A 17466-nucleotide genomic window follows, 5' to 3' on the forward strand; every position below is an offset into this window, starting at 1 on the left:
AGCAAAAACTCACTCACAAGGAGCCCTGAGGCTGTGTTGTCACCAGATGTCTACAGGCGATGCAAATGACATCGGGGGAGGTGGAGACGGGAGCGCGGGCTGAACCCTTAGCATCCTGCTAAGACAGAACCCGGACCCGGCCAGGAACCGGGCCGCGTCCTGCTTCCTCTGGCAGACCACACCCTTTGTTACCAAACCAGAACCATGTTGCTCCTTCTCTTGACTTAGTTGATGATCATTCATTCATTCTTTCATTCATTCATTCCGTCTCTCTATCTGTCAAGACCGAATTGAAGAAGGCCAAGTCTAGGGGTAGCAAAAGCTATTTGCAAAAATCCAGCTGTTTTCTCATTAGATTCTATTTCCCATTTTATGGACTGACCAGGAAGCTGATTAGAACTTGAAAGGAAAGGAAAATCCGTAAGATTGAAGATTTACAAGAAAATGGGAAAATTAGATGGGCCAGATCTCCTTTAACACCGCTGGGAAAAACCCAAACGAATGGCTTTTCTGAACAGCTCAAATGGACTTAATTCTTTTAAGTTCCAAAACCTAAAAATAATGTATAACTTGGCGGTTCTGTGTTCTAAATGTATAACCCTGATTTCTCACACTGAAACCCCGTACATGATTTACCCTTTTCTTGGGGACATAGAATTATTACCCGTCTCTGAGTTACGGTGACATCCCGGGACTTGTTGAAATAAAGGCCATTTGTCCTGGCACCATGTAGCCCCCTCTCCTGGCTTCTGAGTTCTACTGGCCATGTTTTCTAGTCTCCATTCTGTCTTTCCAGGTCCATGGCTCCTCCATGCTGCGGTCAGTGTGCCTGCTCGCCACCATCACCCCTACCCCCCACCCCTTCTAGACCGTGGGAATTAAGCTCCACATCTATGTATGTTAAATTCTTCTGTAAGGAAGCCGGTCTCTTCTCCCTCCTTTATGTATATACTCACTAATGTATCTATGTCAGTATGGACCCATGTATACTGATTTTACACTTTGAGTTATAATCCAATACTCATTAACTGGTTCATCACTCAAATTCTTCCAGCCTTGGCCACTGGAAGCTCTTTCAGATTGCTTGCTGTGTCCTTGAGCATCTCCCCACCTTTTTGTTTTGGGCACTTCCTTACTCTCTGCTGCTACAAGATGCGCCAGGCTTAGCATGTATTTTCCCCATTCCAGCCCAGAATCAAAGTCCTTTTTATTTACACTCCGTTTGCCAACCGTTCAGCTGAGTCAGCGAACACCTACCATGAGTAGCATGCACTCTGCTGGGTGCCAGCACAGCCAGCGATTGGATGGTAAATATTTAATGACCAGCTCTCTGGAAAAAGTAAAGTTCATGGATGCATAGCATAAGGTTTACTGATATAAAGAATGTGTAGCACAGTCTTTCCATATAACAAGAAATACAGTACTCTTTCTTGTAAATTCTATATAGCCAGCTGACCCTCACAGAATGCTTTCATTGACTTTAGCTGAACTCTTGTATCCATAGCCAATTTCTCATTGCAGTTGACGAATGAGAGAGTTCCCAACCTGAGCACTGGTGGGTATTTTGGGGTACTTTGGATTTATGAACAATAGAAGTGAAAAAAGAAAGACGTTAGAACTTCACATGTTCATCAGTGACATGAGTGACTTTGTTGCTGCATCAGATAATAATTTTCAAATACTGGAAGAACGTTTCCCCAATTTTTTTTTCTATTCATAACATAATGGCTAAGACACAACATGCTTTTGTATAATCTGCATTGTTAACATTTTCTCCATTACCGTCTTAAGTCTAGGCAATCAACAAAACAAACAAACAAACAAAATCAAGCTCTACATGAACCATCATTATTAAACCTCTTTATAAAAGTTTTTAAAAATCAAGCCCTCATTTATAACATTTCCTGATTTCTATGGTGTAATACGCCCTCCACGGTCAATTTCAAGCTCCCAATGACACATCCCGGAATACAGAGAAGGAAAGAGGGGTGTGGTAATACATTACTATGTAGCATTTCCAACAGAAACATATAGTAGAGTGAAATAACCTCAAGAGCATAGGTAATAATAAAATAGAGTAAAATAATTAGGAAAGGGTGAGTTTTAAGTTTGTGTAACTTTTGTTTCTGATATAATTTAATGGTAAATTTATGTAAGTTAATTCTTATTAATGGCTGTGTTTATCAACCAGTTGGCAAAATTCCTGGACATTTAACAATCGGTTCTCTGGGCGGGTACCAGGTAGCCACAGCACTCCTGTGGTACAGCAGTAAACATACCACAGGTCTTCCCGGATGGAGGCTGGGGTCCTCTGAGCTGCTTCCAGGGCGTGACATGTACCAGATGAATAACACTTCCATAAGACAGTTGTCAGTGTTCCTAGAAAATCCCATTTCTAAGTAGCCCATGCGATGTCTTGTGGTTTTTCACACCATCTGATGTTCATTTCCTTGTTTTAACTTGGAAAATATCCTATCATTCACTAACCAATCATCTAAGATCTGTTTGTGATTATGGAAAACAGGTAAGAAATCATGACTTCGAATAACCTAGAAGTCCTAAGAATACAGGTATTGGAGTCAAATAGTGTCACCACTTCCTGGCTGTGAGACGTTGGGCAAGTCATTTAACCTCTCTGAGCTTCAGTTTCTTAATCCACACAATGAGGGGTAAAATGCCTCCTCCAAGATTATTCTGGAGATCAGATGAGATGACACGCATTAAGTGCCCAGCACAGTCTGTGGCACATCTGTGGCTTCTCTACACAGTGGCTCATAGTCGTTGTATTGTCCACAATTACTTACAAATGGCAGAGCACATAACAAGCTCTCCAAGGGCAAGGTCTAAGTTTCCACCTTCTCTGCAGGCTCCAGGGCTTCCTGGCAGAATTCATGTGTACTGTACGCACTCGATGTGCAAACTACCTTGAATTTTTTTTAGGGTCTCCCGTTCAACTTACACTCTTTACAGGGTTAGAAGCAGATATTGGAGAAATAACACAAAGAACAAGTAGATAATTTGAAAAAAAATGGATAGTGATTTCTTGAGTAAATCATTGACCTGTGTTTATTAAAGCTAATATAAATTCAGCCATGGATGTGGTCATGGTTAATCCAGGTGGTTGACAACCTGCTATTTTTTTTTTTTTGGTACGCGGGCCTCTCACTGTTGTGGCCTCTCCCATTGCGGAGCACAGGCTCTGGACGCTCAGGCTCATCGGCCAGGTCTCACGGGACTAGCCGCTCTGCGGCATGTGGGATCTTCCCAGACTGGGATATGAACCCGTTTCCCCTGCATCGGTAGGCGGACTCTCAACCACTGCACCACCAGGGAAGCCCCAACCTGCTATTTTAAAGGTAGTATAGAAAAGAAATCAGGAGTATAACATATGCTACCTCAAAAACAAAACAAAAAACCCAACCATGGCAACATACCATATGGTCAGAGAACAGACACAAAGAAAGAGAAAAGGCATTAGCGTGTATTTTTAAACTAAAGTTTCTAAAAACAGACTTGAAGACTTCCCTGGTGACACAGTGGATAAGAATCCACCTGCCAGTGCAGGGGACACAGGTTCGAGCCCTGGTCTGGGAAGATCCCACATGTCGCGGAGCAACTAAGCCCAGGCGCCACAACTACTGAGCCTGTGCTCTAGAGGCCATGTGCCACAACTGCTGAGCCCATGTGCCCCAGCTACTGCAGCCCATGCGCCTAGAGCCCACACTCCGAAACAAGAGAAGCCACCACACGGAGAAGCCCGTGCACCACAACCAAGAGTAGCCCCCCGCTCGCCACAACTAAAGAAAGCCTGCAGGTAGCAACGAAAACCCAACACAGCCAAAAATAAATAGAATTAAATCTAAAGTAAATAAATAATAAAAACAGATTTGTTGATAACTGACCTTGACCCCATGCTTCCTGTACAGCCCAGAGCTGGCTTTGAATGGGAGTCTTCTTCTTATGTTTGCTTTTCTCCCTGCCTGTTTCATTGTAGTTACCATCAGCAATTTCTGAGAAAACCTTGACCTTCCCTCTGATAAAGCAAGCCGGCAAACTAGAGAAAACCAACTTTAACCATCCAACTAAAGCTACCCTCAACCAACACGCTTCAGAGAAAAAAAAAAAAAAACCAAAACTTTATTTTTTAATTTTTATACCCGTAGAGCTTGGAGTCTCTGCTGCATTTATACATCTTTGGATCCTTCCCCCTAGAGGCCCTATTGTTCGAGCTCTGTGTGCTGCAAGCAACAGAAACCAGCTCTAGCCGGCCTCAGGGATGGAGCACTTCAGGGTAGCACCCCAGCCAGGGCTCAAAACCAGCTTCCTTATTTTCCCCACCATGTTCACAGCAGCATAGTTATAATAGCCAAGAGGTAGAAACCACCCAAGTGCCCATGACGCTTAATGGATAAACAAAATACACTCTAAACTGTATGATGGAATATTATTTAGCCTTAAAAATGAAAGAAGGGCTTCCCTGGTGGCGCAGTGGTTGAGAGTCCGCCTGCCGATGCAGGGTTCGTGCCCTGGTCTGGGAGGATCCACCATGCCGCAGAGCGGCTGGGCCCGTGAGCCATGGCCGCTGAGCCTGCGCGTCCGGAGCCTGTGCTCCACAATGGGAGAGGCCACAGCAGTGAGAGGCCCTCCTCCCACAAAAAAAAAAAGAAGGAAATTCTGACATGTTACAACATGGATGAACCTTGAGGGCATTGTGCTAAGTGAAATACGCCAGTCACAAAAAGACAAGTACCATGTGATTTCACTTATTTGAGGTACTTGGTACTTAGAGTAGTCCAATTCATAGAGACAGAATGTTGGTCACCACGGGCTGGGTGGCGGAGGGAATGGGGAGTTGTTGTCTAATGGTTAATAGAGTTTACGTTTTGCAAGACGAAAAAGTCCTGGAGATCCATGTCAAAGAAATGTGACTATACTTAACACCACTGAACTGTATACTTTAAAATGGCTAAGATGATAAATTTTATGTTGCAGGTTATTTACCACAATTTGAAAAATAAAGAAACAGCTTCCCTCTCTCCATGTCTGGGCTCCACTCCCTCATGCTGGCTGCATTCTGAAGTCCCACCAGGTCACTCCAGATCCTGGTGTCCAGCCAAGTCCTCTTGGGTCTCCTTGGCTCTGATTGGATCACTTGCCCCACCACTGAACCAATCAGTATGTCCAGGGAGTGTGATTGGTTGATTGCTTAGCCCCACCCACAGCAATGGGCCGACAGATAGGGAGGGAGATTCCTGGAATTTCCAGAAGAGCCGGGTGGGTTGCCGCCTGTCCACTACGGCAGTGAACCACTTGAGGCATGAGATATGAGCACTCCCTTCAGCACCCTGGCAGTTAGTGGGCAGTGAGGCACATCTACCTGAGCATCCCAGCACAAAAGGGAATGTCTCCACACTACCCGTGGTCTCTCGATTTGTTTTCTATCAGTCGGGGGTAAAACATATTCAAATTTCCCCCTTCCCACCTTCAGCCCTTTCATTCGATAAATCTTTATTAAATCGATGAGGAAAGGTTGTAGGAATGATTGAGGCAAGACAGCCCCAGAGGAGAGGACGGGAAGGGATCAGATGGATGGAGAAGTGAGTGCAAGGCAGGAGCAGGACACCTCAGCTTCTGAAAGGAGAGAAAGGAAGAAAGCTTAGGTGGAGACCGAGGTGCCCACAGTGGAGAGAAATTCGAATCTTCATATAAGGTAACAGAGTTCTGGAACACTGCCAAGTCCGTTCCTGAAACAGGTTTCAACGGGGCCAGTGTCATCATAAATGCTGGGCCAGGTGTCGCCAGGCAATTGGAGTTTGATTTTCCCGAACAGTGTTCTCCCTGACTCCAAAAAATCTTCAGGGGAATTCACCGGATTCTTGACTTGGCTGGGAAAGACTGTAGCTAAAAGACTGGTTTGGGAACCTGAGTGAGTGGAGAACCTTCCTCTTGAATACAATCCAGCTGGAGCTATAGGAAGTTCTGTCTGCCAGTGGTCCTATTTCGGAAGCATTCTGTCCTGTTTCTCATTATGTGTCTGCAGTCTGCAGAAAGAGAAACGTGACCCGCCACAGGCGGCAACCTTTGAACTTAGCTTCTTACTTGAAAAGTGTGTTTTTTTTCTGCCAAGCGACTGGGGGTGGGGGTGGGGCAGAGAAGGGAGAGAGAGACAGAGAGGGAAAGAGCTTTCCAGAACCCCAGTCCCACCACCCTCTCCACCACCACCTGAGCTTGGTGAAGTCCTTAACCTCTCCAAGCCTCATTTGTAAGCTAGGAATAAGGAGAGCGCCTCCCCTTCAGGGCTATCGCGAGAAATCGGTGAGTAATTACAGTAAATGGTAGCATTCACGATGTCACGGTTTAACCACTACGCTGGGGGAGGGACGGCCACAACAGCATTAACCAAGACAAAGCCAGGTGTCAGCACCTCTCAGCATTTGCTTCTCCCGGTGTATATGGATTTTGATGTGCTCTCTAATGAAAGTAGCTACAGACATCATCTGCTGGGTCAGATGATAAAAGGTTCCCTCGATAGATATTTACGGAACATCTGCCAAGAATCAGATGTGGCAGATGTTGAGGATCACAGGTTAATGAGCCAGTTGGGGTGTGAGCCAGTTGGGGTGCCTGCCACCCCAGAGCTCTCGGCTTCAGGAAACAGGTGGAATGGGAGTGCCAGGGAGACACACAGTGTGGATGTGTGTGTCCTGGAGAGCTGGGCTTGAATCTCGGAGATGTGTTCATTCATTCTTTCAACCAGTATTTAAGGACCTACTGTGTATGTGCCAAGGGTTTATTCTAGGAGCTGAGGATACGGTGCTGAGCAAGGTAGACAAAAAGCTGTCAGCCTCTCAGAGCTCAGAGGTGGCGTTCTACCAGCTCAGACGCTCACTGCCAAATCTGTGATCCTGGGAAAGTCACTAGGTCTTGCTCAGCCTTGGGCTCGTCAGAGAGCATCAGGGGTATTAAATGAGGTAATGCATGTGAATCTCTTGACTGGGTGCCTGGCACGAAGGCTGCACCCAATAAATGGTGGTGCGATAGTGTGCAAGGTGACCCATGGTGTGGACCGCCATCCCAACTTTGGGGAGAGTCTGGGAGGGCTTCCTGGGAGAAGTGACTTATACGCCGAAATCTAGGGCAGCAATTATGTCGCTGGGACAGAAAGGTGAAGACCACCCCAGCTGCTCGTAACCTCCCCTGACCCTCTTGTCTGCCCCTGCAGGTCTCCTTCCCATGGGTGAGGGGCCCAGCACCTTGGCCAAGGCCACAGCCACCTTGGGCCACCCAGCAACTGAACCAGTCACCCTCACCACCACAGACCCCCTTCTACCCGGGCATCTGGACAGCGCCAGTGCAGAGGAGCTGGTCGCAGGGTTCCCCCGAGCCCCCCATGGTCCCACCAGCCTCCCACAGGCAGCCCGTGAGTGCCAGCAAGAAGATGTTCTCCTTCGAGGTGGACAGAGCCGCCCACAGCGTTCCCATCATCAGGCAAGGTACTCATGGGCACTTCCATGGTGGCTTAGGGGAGGGGCTTTTGCTAGGAGGATGGGTCTCAGTTTCTGCTTTCCCTTTTTTTTTAAATTTTTATTGAGGTGCAGTTGATTTACAGTGTTGTGTTAGTTTCAGGTATGCAGCACACTGAATCTGTTCAACATATACATGTATCCACTCTTTTTTAGATTCTTTTCCCATATAGACCATTACAGAGTATTGAGGAGAGTTCCCTGTGCTATCCAGTAGGTCCTTCTTAGTTATGTCTTTTATGTATAGTATTGTGTATGTCAATCCCTCTCTTCCAATTTATCCCTCCCCCTTCTTATTCCCGGTAACCATAAGTTTATTTTCTACATCTGTAACTCTATCTCTGTTTCGTAGATAAGTTCATTTGTACCTTTTTTAGATTCCACATATAAGCAATATGGTATGATATTTGTCTTTCTCTGGCTTTTGCTTATGTTCTCTGGTTCTGAAGTAGAACATAATCAAATGTGAAAAAATTGGGATAAGCAGAAAGTTAGAAAACAGTAAAAGATAAGCTGTCACCCTTATCACCAGAATTCTCCCTGTTGACTTTTTGGTACAAACTCCTCCAAGACTGTGCTCTGCCCATCTGCACACATCAGTACCTCTGTGGTGAGTGTGTGTGTGTGTGTGTGTTTGTACGTATATATGAATATATATGAATGTGTATCAGAATCTAAACTTATATACTTCGACTCAGATGTACAGACATATTGGTAACTGAAATCCCTCTTGCCTTAAGAGGTTTTTAAATATTTTATTACCATTTTACAGGTAAGAGGAGACTGAGGCTTAAGGAGAAAATTACTTCTCCGGAGGTGATATATTCAATCTAATCTAATCTAACGCTTTTCAGTCAAATTTAAGGCTGGTTATCTCAGTGACTGTCACTCACAGACTGGTCACTTTGGGGACACACAGCCATCAGGGTTTCCTTCTCCCACCCTCCCCCCGAGAAGGCCTCATGGCATTTGGGGAGGAGACTTCCTGTCTGTCACCATCCTCTCAGCCTTGCCAGCCTTACTGGCAGAGTAGCTGGCCCGACTTAGTCCCTGGCATGATTCCCAGGTTTCTTCTGTGGCCACTGGTGTGAAGGTCCCATTCTCTGTTTTCTGCGTCCCAGCCCCAGACCTCTGTGAGTCCCCAGGTCTCTCGATGCCTCCACACCCTTCCCTGGTCTCACTCAGGACCACTCACCTAGTCACTTCCCTCAGCCATTCAAATAATAGTTATTATTCTGAAATATACAGACTAAGGAGCAAATGAAAGGTATCTCTGCAGTTTACATCATCATCATCATCATCTAAGGAACGCTCATGTACCTACCACCCAAGTTAAGAAATTACCCAGCCATTTCCCCCCAGCATTTTAATGTGAAAACTTTCAAACATACAGCAAAGCACAAAGAATTTTACAGAGACACCTCTCCTCCTAATTCTACCGCTAACACTTTGCTGTACTCTTTATTACATTTCTGTCTACCCATCCTTCTTGTCCTGCATTAATCCATCTTATTTTTTGGATGCATTTCAAAATAAATAGCACACATCTGTAGTCCTCCCCCTAAATGTTTTAGCACATATACCATTAACTAGAATTCAACATGTTTTGTCTCCTTCATGTAAAATGAACACACAATGTGTATTAGTTATCATGATTGCATAACGAATTCTCCCCAAACGTAGCAGCCTAAAGCAAAAATCAAACATGTGTTATCATCTATATGGTTTCTGTGGGTCAGGAATTTGGCAGCAGCTTAGCAGGACGGCTGTGGCTCAGGGTCCCTCGTAAGGCTGCAGTCATCTGAAGGCTTGACCTGGGCCGGAGGATCCACTTCCAAGACGGCTGCTCACCTGGCCATCAGCAGGAGGCCCCGGCTCCTCACCACATGGGCCTCCCCAGAGAGTGGCTCGAGCGTTCTCAGGACACGGCAGCTGCTCCTCCTGAGCAAGTGATCCTGGAGGACAAGATGGAAGTGGCAACATCTCTTGTGACTAAGCCTCAGAAGTCATGCTCTGTCATTGCTGCAGTATCCTGCTGGTTACACAGGGCGTCACCCTCCAGTGTGGGAGAAGACTACACAAGGGCCTGAAGACCAGGAGGCGGGGATTATCAGCAGTCATCTTGGAGGCCGGCTACCACAGCCTGCCCTCGGGTCCTCAATGATTCACACTCCTCCTCCTCTCTCCCGAGGCCCCCCAAAATCTCACCCCAGTAACAGCATCAGCTCAAATTCCAGAATCTCGTCCAAATCAAGTCCAGGTACAGATGGGGCTCATGGGTGTAGTACCTTACGTTCAGCTCATCAAGTACTACTTCCAGAAATCTGAAGACCTCTGAACAAAGTGTCTGTCCCTCACACACCCAGCACATATTGGTGGGACAGACATAGCATGACTGCTACATACACTCCTCTTGTTCCAAAAGAAGAAAAACAGGAAACACACAGGAGTCCCTGGCCCAAAGCAGTTCTGAAGTCCAGCTGGGAAAATATCGGCAGTTCCTTGACTGGGCTTCAGTCCAACTCTTGCCCAGAAATGACTTTCCAGGGCTCTTGGCTCTGCCCGCCTGTCCCTGAGTTCCGCCTTCGGAGTCGTCCTCCCTTTCCTATGAAAGGTGTCCCATGGATGTGGCTGCATAGTTTTATAGCCTGCTTCCTGCCTGTAGAAGCTTGGGGGTCCAGACGCTTCTTTGACTTTTGTGGGTCTCTGTCAGTCTGAGTTGGCAGTGCTTCTTATTGGGGTTCATCCTATTAGGCAAAACCCACGCCCACAGACTTTTTTTTGTCACAAGCCCTTCCACCATGGGCTTCTGCAAAGACTGACAAAGGACAGAAGCTTCTTAGAAGCCCAGTTCTTGGATCGAAGGGTTGTCTTGGACACTGCCCTGGATCTGTATTCTTAACAAAGGATTTTACAACCACACCCTCAGCTTCTTCTCTAGACTGTGATTTCTTGAGAGCGCCCTTGATTTGATCTTTGCCCAGAACCTGTTTCTTACATTTCATTTGCCACGTGGAGAGGCAGGGAATTTTCAAGCCCAGAGCACTGCCCTGGTTTAACAGCCCTTCCTTTAACTGTCTCTCCCCCTCACATTTCACAATAAGTAGCAAAATGTAACCAGGCAGCACCTTCCAAGACTCTGTCTGGGACTCTCTTTAGCTTGACCGCTCAGCCTCATCACAAACATTTTCTACCTTCCTCATGACCACAGGCAACGTGTTAGGAAACCTTCTGCCACCACCTAACAAGGATCCCTTAACCCCAGTAACATTTTCCTCACTTTCCTGGAACCCTTCCCTCACTGCCTCCTCAAAGGCCATCGGGCTTCTACTAAGACTATTCAGGCTTTCTCAAAGACTCTTGGCCAAAGTCCTCCAGCTTCTGGCCACTGTTCCATCCCAAACCACTCCACATCGTAGGGTTTTTGTTAAATTCTGCACCACTCCTGGTGCCCAAACCTGTATTTGCTACTTATTGTTGCATAACAAATTACTGCAGGATGTAATGGCCTAAAACAACAGTAAACGTTTATTATCTCATGGTTTCTCTGAGTCAGGAAGTTGGGAATGGCTTAGCTGGGGGATTCTTGCTCAGGATTGTCCATGAGGTGGCAGTCATGGTTGTGGCTGGGCTGTGGTCCTCTGGAGGCTTGTCTGGGGCTGGAGGACCCACCTCCAGGATGGGTCACTCCCATGGCTTTTGGTAAGAGGCCTCAGTTCTTCACTAAGTGCACCTCTCCATACGTTGCTTGAGTATCCTCAAGCTGCCAGCTCCTCCAGACAAGTGGTCCTAGAGAGTGAGGCAGAAGCTGCAATGTCTTTTATGATCTAACCTCAGGAATCAAACTGTGTCATTTCTGCAATATCCTTGGTTACATAGAGAAGCTTTGTTACGGACTGAATTGCATTCCCCCAAAATGCATATGCTGAGGCCTCAATCCCAATATCGCAGAATGTGACCATATTTGGAGATAGTGTATTGAAATAGATGAGTAAGTTAAAATGAGATGATTGGGTGGGCCCTAATCCAAGGGCTGGTGTCCTTGTAAGAAGAGAGAGAGAGACGCCAGGGATGCACGTGCACAGAGAAAAGTGCATGTGAGGACACAGCAGGAAGGTGGCCGTCTGCAAGCCAAGGAGAGAGGCCTAACCCTGCCCACACCTTGATCTTGGACTTCCAGCCTCCAGAACTGTGAGAAAATGAATTTCTTTTGTTAAGACCTCCTGTGGTGTTTTGTTATGGCAGCCCCAGCTAACTAATATAAAGTCCATCCAGTATTGGAGAGGATGATGCAAGGGTCTGAATACCAGGAGACAAGAATCATTGGGCCATCTTGGAGACAGGCTACCACACCATGAAAGGTGTAGATCTTGAATGTGCTCATTGAGTTTTGACGGTCGTGTACACCTATGTAACCCAAACTCCTATCAAGATATAGAACATTACCAGCACCCCAGAAAGTTCCCTCATGTCCCTCCCCAGTCAATGCCCAGTCCCAGGCCCCAGAGGCACCCACTCTTCTGAACTCTTTTCCCGCCAGGGATTAGATATTCCTGTTCTAGAATCTCAAGTACACAGAACCATGCAGTACATGTTCCTTTGTGGAAGGCTGTTTTCACTCAGCGTAGTATTTCTGAGATTCATTCATTTTGTTGTATGGATCATGTTCTGTTTTATGAACATATATACAGGGTTTTGGGTTTTTTTTTTTTTTTTTAATGCGTCCTTTGGACACATGGCACATGGGCTGTTTCTTTTCTTTTTTTCACTCCGCCATTTAAATTTTTCCACTGTAATCACCGGTTTCTCCAGTGCCATGTTGAACTTGGGGCTTCTCTAAAGGACTTGCATCCCCCCTGGAGAAATGAAGGAAGAGTCGTATGGCTTAGAGTCCCTCACATCTACCTGGGCTCTATCTCCTCAGCCTCTCAGCCAGGTCTCATGTTTCCAAACGTTTGCCCTCATTCCCCTGACTCTCTCCCCATCCTCAGAAAAGGACTTTCATCTTCCCGTGTCATGGGGAGTTCCTTTCTGTCTGGGCCTCTCTACTCCACGCTTTAGAGAAAACTCTGTGCTCCAGTCCTCCATGCTGTCTCTTGACAGAAAACACCTCTTTTTTTTTTTTTTTTTTTTTTTTTTTTTTTTTTTTGCTGTACGCGGGCCTCTCACTGCTGTGGCCTCTCCCGTTGCGGAGCACAGGCTCCGGACACACAGGCTCCGCGGCCATGGCTCGCGGGCCCAGCCGCTCCGCGGCATGTGGGATCTTCCGGGATCGGGGCACGAACCCGTGTCCCCTGCATCGGCAGGCGGACTCTCAACCACTGCGCCACCAGGGAAGCCCAAAAACACCTCTTTTTAAGGGTTCCGAGAAAGCTCTTTCCTCTCTTAGCAAAGCTGGGCTCTTCCAATTAAATTGGTTTACTGTTAGACTGTCACCTTGCTTTAGACTTGAAAAATTCTATTTGAAAACCCAAAGCCAAGGATTTATTTACTGCAGATCAGGTCAGGGTTTCTCAATCTTGGCACAGTGACATGTGGGTCGCATAACTCCTTGTTGTAGGATCTGTCCTGTCCACTGTAGAATGTTTAGCAGCATCCCTGACTCCTACCCCCCAGAGATACCAGTAGCAACACCACCGCCATCACCCCCCCCAACTGTGGTGCTGAAAACTGTCTCCAGACGTTGTCCAAAATGGAAACGTCATTGTGCCTGGGGGAAAACTCACCCGGTTCTAGTTAATACTCATCCTTCCTTTACCACAAGGCAATAAAACGTCAGCTCCAAGGCCAAATCTTAATGGCAAGAGCTCATGGGAGGTGGGGAAGAATTACTGAGAAAAGAAAATATGTGGAGTGACTTATTAAAATAGCATCTTGATTCATATATATATATATATATATATATATATATATATATATATATATATATATTCCCAATAATGGGATCATATGAACCTAACATAGGTAACCTTCTTTTTTTTTCCTTTTTTGGCTGTGCCACTCAGCTTGCAGGATCTTTGTTCCCCAGCCAGGGATGGAACCTGTGCCCCCTGCAGTGGAAGCACAGAATCCTAACCACTGGACTGCCAAGGAATTCCCTACCTGATTTTTAAAATTCAATAATATATCATAAACATCTTCCCACTTCAATACATTGACTGCATAGTGGTTAAAAGCATAGGCTCTGAATCCAACAAACTTAGGTTCATCCCTTGACTCTACCACTTACCAGCTGTGTGTCCTTGAGCAGATGACTTGACGTCTCTGTGCCTCATACCTCTCACGTATAAAATGGAGATGGAAATAATAATGCCTATCTCACTGGGTTGTTATGAAGACGAAATCGTATCCTGCGTGTAAGTGCTGAGCACAGCGCCGGGTGCATAGCAAACATTCAGTAAATATTAAAATATTTAATATTTTAATATTTAAATTTTAATAATTTAAAATTTTAATATTAAAATTTTAAATATTAAAATTTAAAAATTAAGTTATTACCTAACCACGATTGTTATTTAACTTTTATTTACAACTTACAGTGTCTGAAAGACACAGTGAAGGTGCACACATACTGCCCCTGCTGCAGACTGGTGATTACTGGAGCGCACCAGGACAGCCGGGGGTTGTTAAAATATTAAAGTCACTCCCCTGCCATTGGGCCAACAGCTCATGCCCGAAAATTCTTAAAGTGCCTGCATCCCCATATCCGCCGTCCCACCTCCCCAGCCCTCCCGACCCTCCCTGGGGCTTCTCCCCACTGGGACCTCCGAAGGATCCAGCAGCTAGAGTTAAGCCAGTTTCTTCATACGTGGCCCTTAGGTTCTTTCTGATAAATAAGAGTAGCCAGTAAAGAAGTTTGGGGTGGGTGAGGGGTAACTGCTCCAGCACCTCCCTTCCTGGGTGTAAGGAAAGCGAGTCTCAGAGCAAATTCTAGCTCCACAAAGACTTTGAATAAACACACCTTCCCCAGTAAAGGGACCCCATCGATCAGCCTGTTCTGTAAGTTTGATGAAGTCCCCCCTCCGACCATCATCTTGCAGGGAAGTGTCCCTCAAGACAGCCACGACAGGGTCGCAGAGGCAGCCAGAGTCACCGCTAGAGATGGCATCAGACGCCAGAGCTCTAAGCTGAGACTGGACAGGGGCCCAGTTAGGGTCAGACCCCGAGGCCCTCCCTGGGGACATGGGCCAGGCAGTACCTTCCTCCAGTGGGAGCCGATTTCTTGAGGAATCTGAAAACAGATCAAGTCTTGCTCCTGAAAATTCAGTTTCCAAATTCAGATGAGCAATCAGTGTCAAATAAACCCCAGATTTCAAAGGCTTCATGCCTCGAAGAAAAAGAATATAAAATATCTCCATATTTTTTGTCGATCACGTGTTGAAATGATGCTTTTTAATGTATTGGGTTAAATAAAATTGATCATTGAAAATTCCTCTCTTCTTTTTACCTTTTTAATGCGACGACGAGAAAATTGAAAATTGCATTCTGTAGCTCCGTTATTTCTCTATCAGGTACTGCTGCTGTAGCCAGTTAGGACTTAGCTGCTCAGGATCCAAGAGAGTCAGATGGGGGCAGTGAGCTTCAAATAGAAGTTTTCTAATCATGGACCTAGTTGGGGAGGCGGAGGGAGAGAAAATGGGCAGCTGCTGAAGTTCCAGGCCCTTGTGTTCCTCGCGCCCCAGGAAACACTGTGGCCAGGGCTGCTCATTCAACACGCAAGGCTGTGCATTCTCCGGGCACCACAGGCCATCAGCTATGTCCACTAGAGGTTCTGGGGTCCACAAACAGGTTTGAGACCTGGCTGGGGGGCAGGAATCTTTGACTCTAAAATGCATAAATAAAAAATGCAGAAGCAAAATGAATAAATGATGAATGTCCACAAACATGACAGTCCGTGCTTCATTCATCATTAATGTTAATACTCATTAAAGTTCCATCACCACTGAAAACAATTTGTTCAGTTTCTCACTTCACAAGAAGATAAGAATGTGCAGTGACTGTCCAGAAACCATAGTCACTTGGAAATTTAAAATATGCTGCTTGGGCCCAAGTGATCTCACAAGTAGAATTATAGAAATCTTTACAAACGTTTCTACACCAATAAAAAAAAAATGTATTCAGTGTTGATGTGAGTGAATTGCGAGATGTCTGATGTGATACAGAGTGGGGCCCCCAAACACAGTGCCATAATCCCTGAAAGTCATATAAACAGGCCTTGTAATACTGGGGTAAATAAGAAAAAAAATAGGAAAGCTTAAATGTCTATCAAGTGGATCCTAGTTAAACACGTCTGGCACAATTGTACAATGGACCACAATGCTACCCTTGAAAAGAACCAAGTACAGCCTCAAATACTGACATGGGAAGATGTTTTTGATATTGTTAGCTGAAAAGTAAGCTGGATAAGAATCTCTGTCATGTAAATGCATTTTTGTTTTTTGAAAAGATATGACTGCAATAAAAAAAATATAGCTAATGTTTAGTGCTAAATGCTCTACTTGAGGGGTCAGCAAACTTTTCCTGTAAAGAGCCAGATAGTAAATACTTTAGGATTTGTGGGTCCCATGGTCTCTCTGCAACTACTCAGCTCTGCCTTTGTAGCTGGGAAGCAGCCATAAATAATATGTAAATGAATCACTGTGGCTGTGTTGCAATAAAACTTTATTTACAAAAATAGGCAGAAGGCCAGATTTGGCTGCAGGGCCATAGTTTGCCAACCCCTGCTCTATATCATTATTCTATTTAATCTCCAGATAGGCCTTTATATCAGAGACTATCAGTGATCCTGAATTATGTATGTGGAAACAAAGGCTTAGAGAGAGCAAATGACTTGCTCAAGGTCCTCAGCTCTTATGCAGCATAGAAAAAAGTCTGGAAAGAGACACACCACAGTGCATCAGTGCAGTTAATGCTGGGGAAGAGAAATGAGGCAGCTCTTACCCTTTCCAGTCCTCCTGTAATGCTTTCAGTGCATAAGTCTCATGAATGGGAAAGTTAATCTGAAAATATTCTTTAAGACTTTGGGGAAACTCACTGTCTCCTCTGCATTCTCTGTTGACCTTGTGTGTTAGTGTGGACCAACGCCGCGGAACTGTCGGAACAATCAGTGGCCGAGGAAATTCCTGGGACAGGGCCCTACAGAGAAATTTTTGTGGACCAGGACCTGTCCCAGCACGATAAGGTGAGGGGTCTCGGGGAAGCACAGAGCTACAGCAGCAAGAGGGACCTTGGAGAGATTGCCACTGCCTCTTGTTCTCTGTGTCTCAAGGACTGTCCCTTTTTCCTATTTCCAAGAAACCACCTCTTCCTCCCAAGACATTCAGCCAGGTTTGGCCACTGCTCATTTTATCCCAAATAACATCTACAACTACAAGGTACTGAGCACCTACTGTGTGCTGGGCCATGTCCTGTGCACTTGACATTTATTAGCTCGTTAATCTTCACCATCTTCAAAATAGATTTTATCAGCCTCACTTTGCAGATGAGGAAACTGAAGCTCAGAGAGGTTCAGTGATGTGTTCAAGGCTGCCCAATGCAAGGAGCAGTGTTAGGATTCAAAGCGAGGTCTGGTTAGCTTCTCAGCGGGTACTTCTAACTCCCACACAGTAATCACTTGGTCAACCTTCAGTGATGGAACAGTGATGCAAAAACACGTTCCTAGCAGGAGGAAGTGAGCCCTGAAGTCAGGGAGGCCTGGGCCAAGAGACTCGTTAAATAACCAGAGAGGTTTAAAGCAGGGATGCGAGCAGAACAGGTGGATTCAAGCCATCCTGGGAAGGGCCCAGGTCAATTTCTCCCCACTTAGACACGACTCAAAGTTACTCTAAAAGAAGCAGTCTATAATATCTCGCTTTCCTTCAGGGCCAGGGCCTGCTCCTGCAGCAATTCTCAGAGTTTGTGAGGAGCAGACCTACCTGGGGTTCTTGTCAGACACGGAAATCCA

Source organism: Mesoplodon mirus, assembly GCF_964341445.2.
Source record: "Mesoplodon mirus genome assembly, chromosome: 3".
In the NCBI taxonomy this organism is placed as follows: Eukaryota; Metazoa; Chordata; class Mammalia; order Artiodactyla; family Ziphiidae; genus Mesoplodon; species Mesoplodon mirus.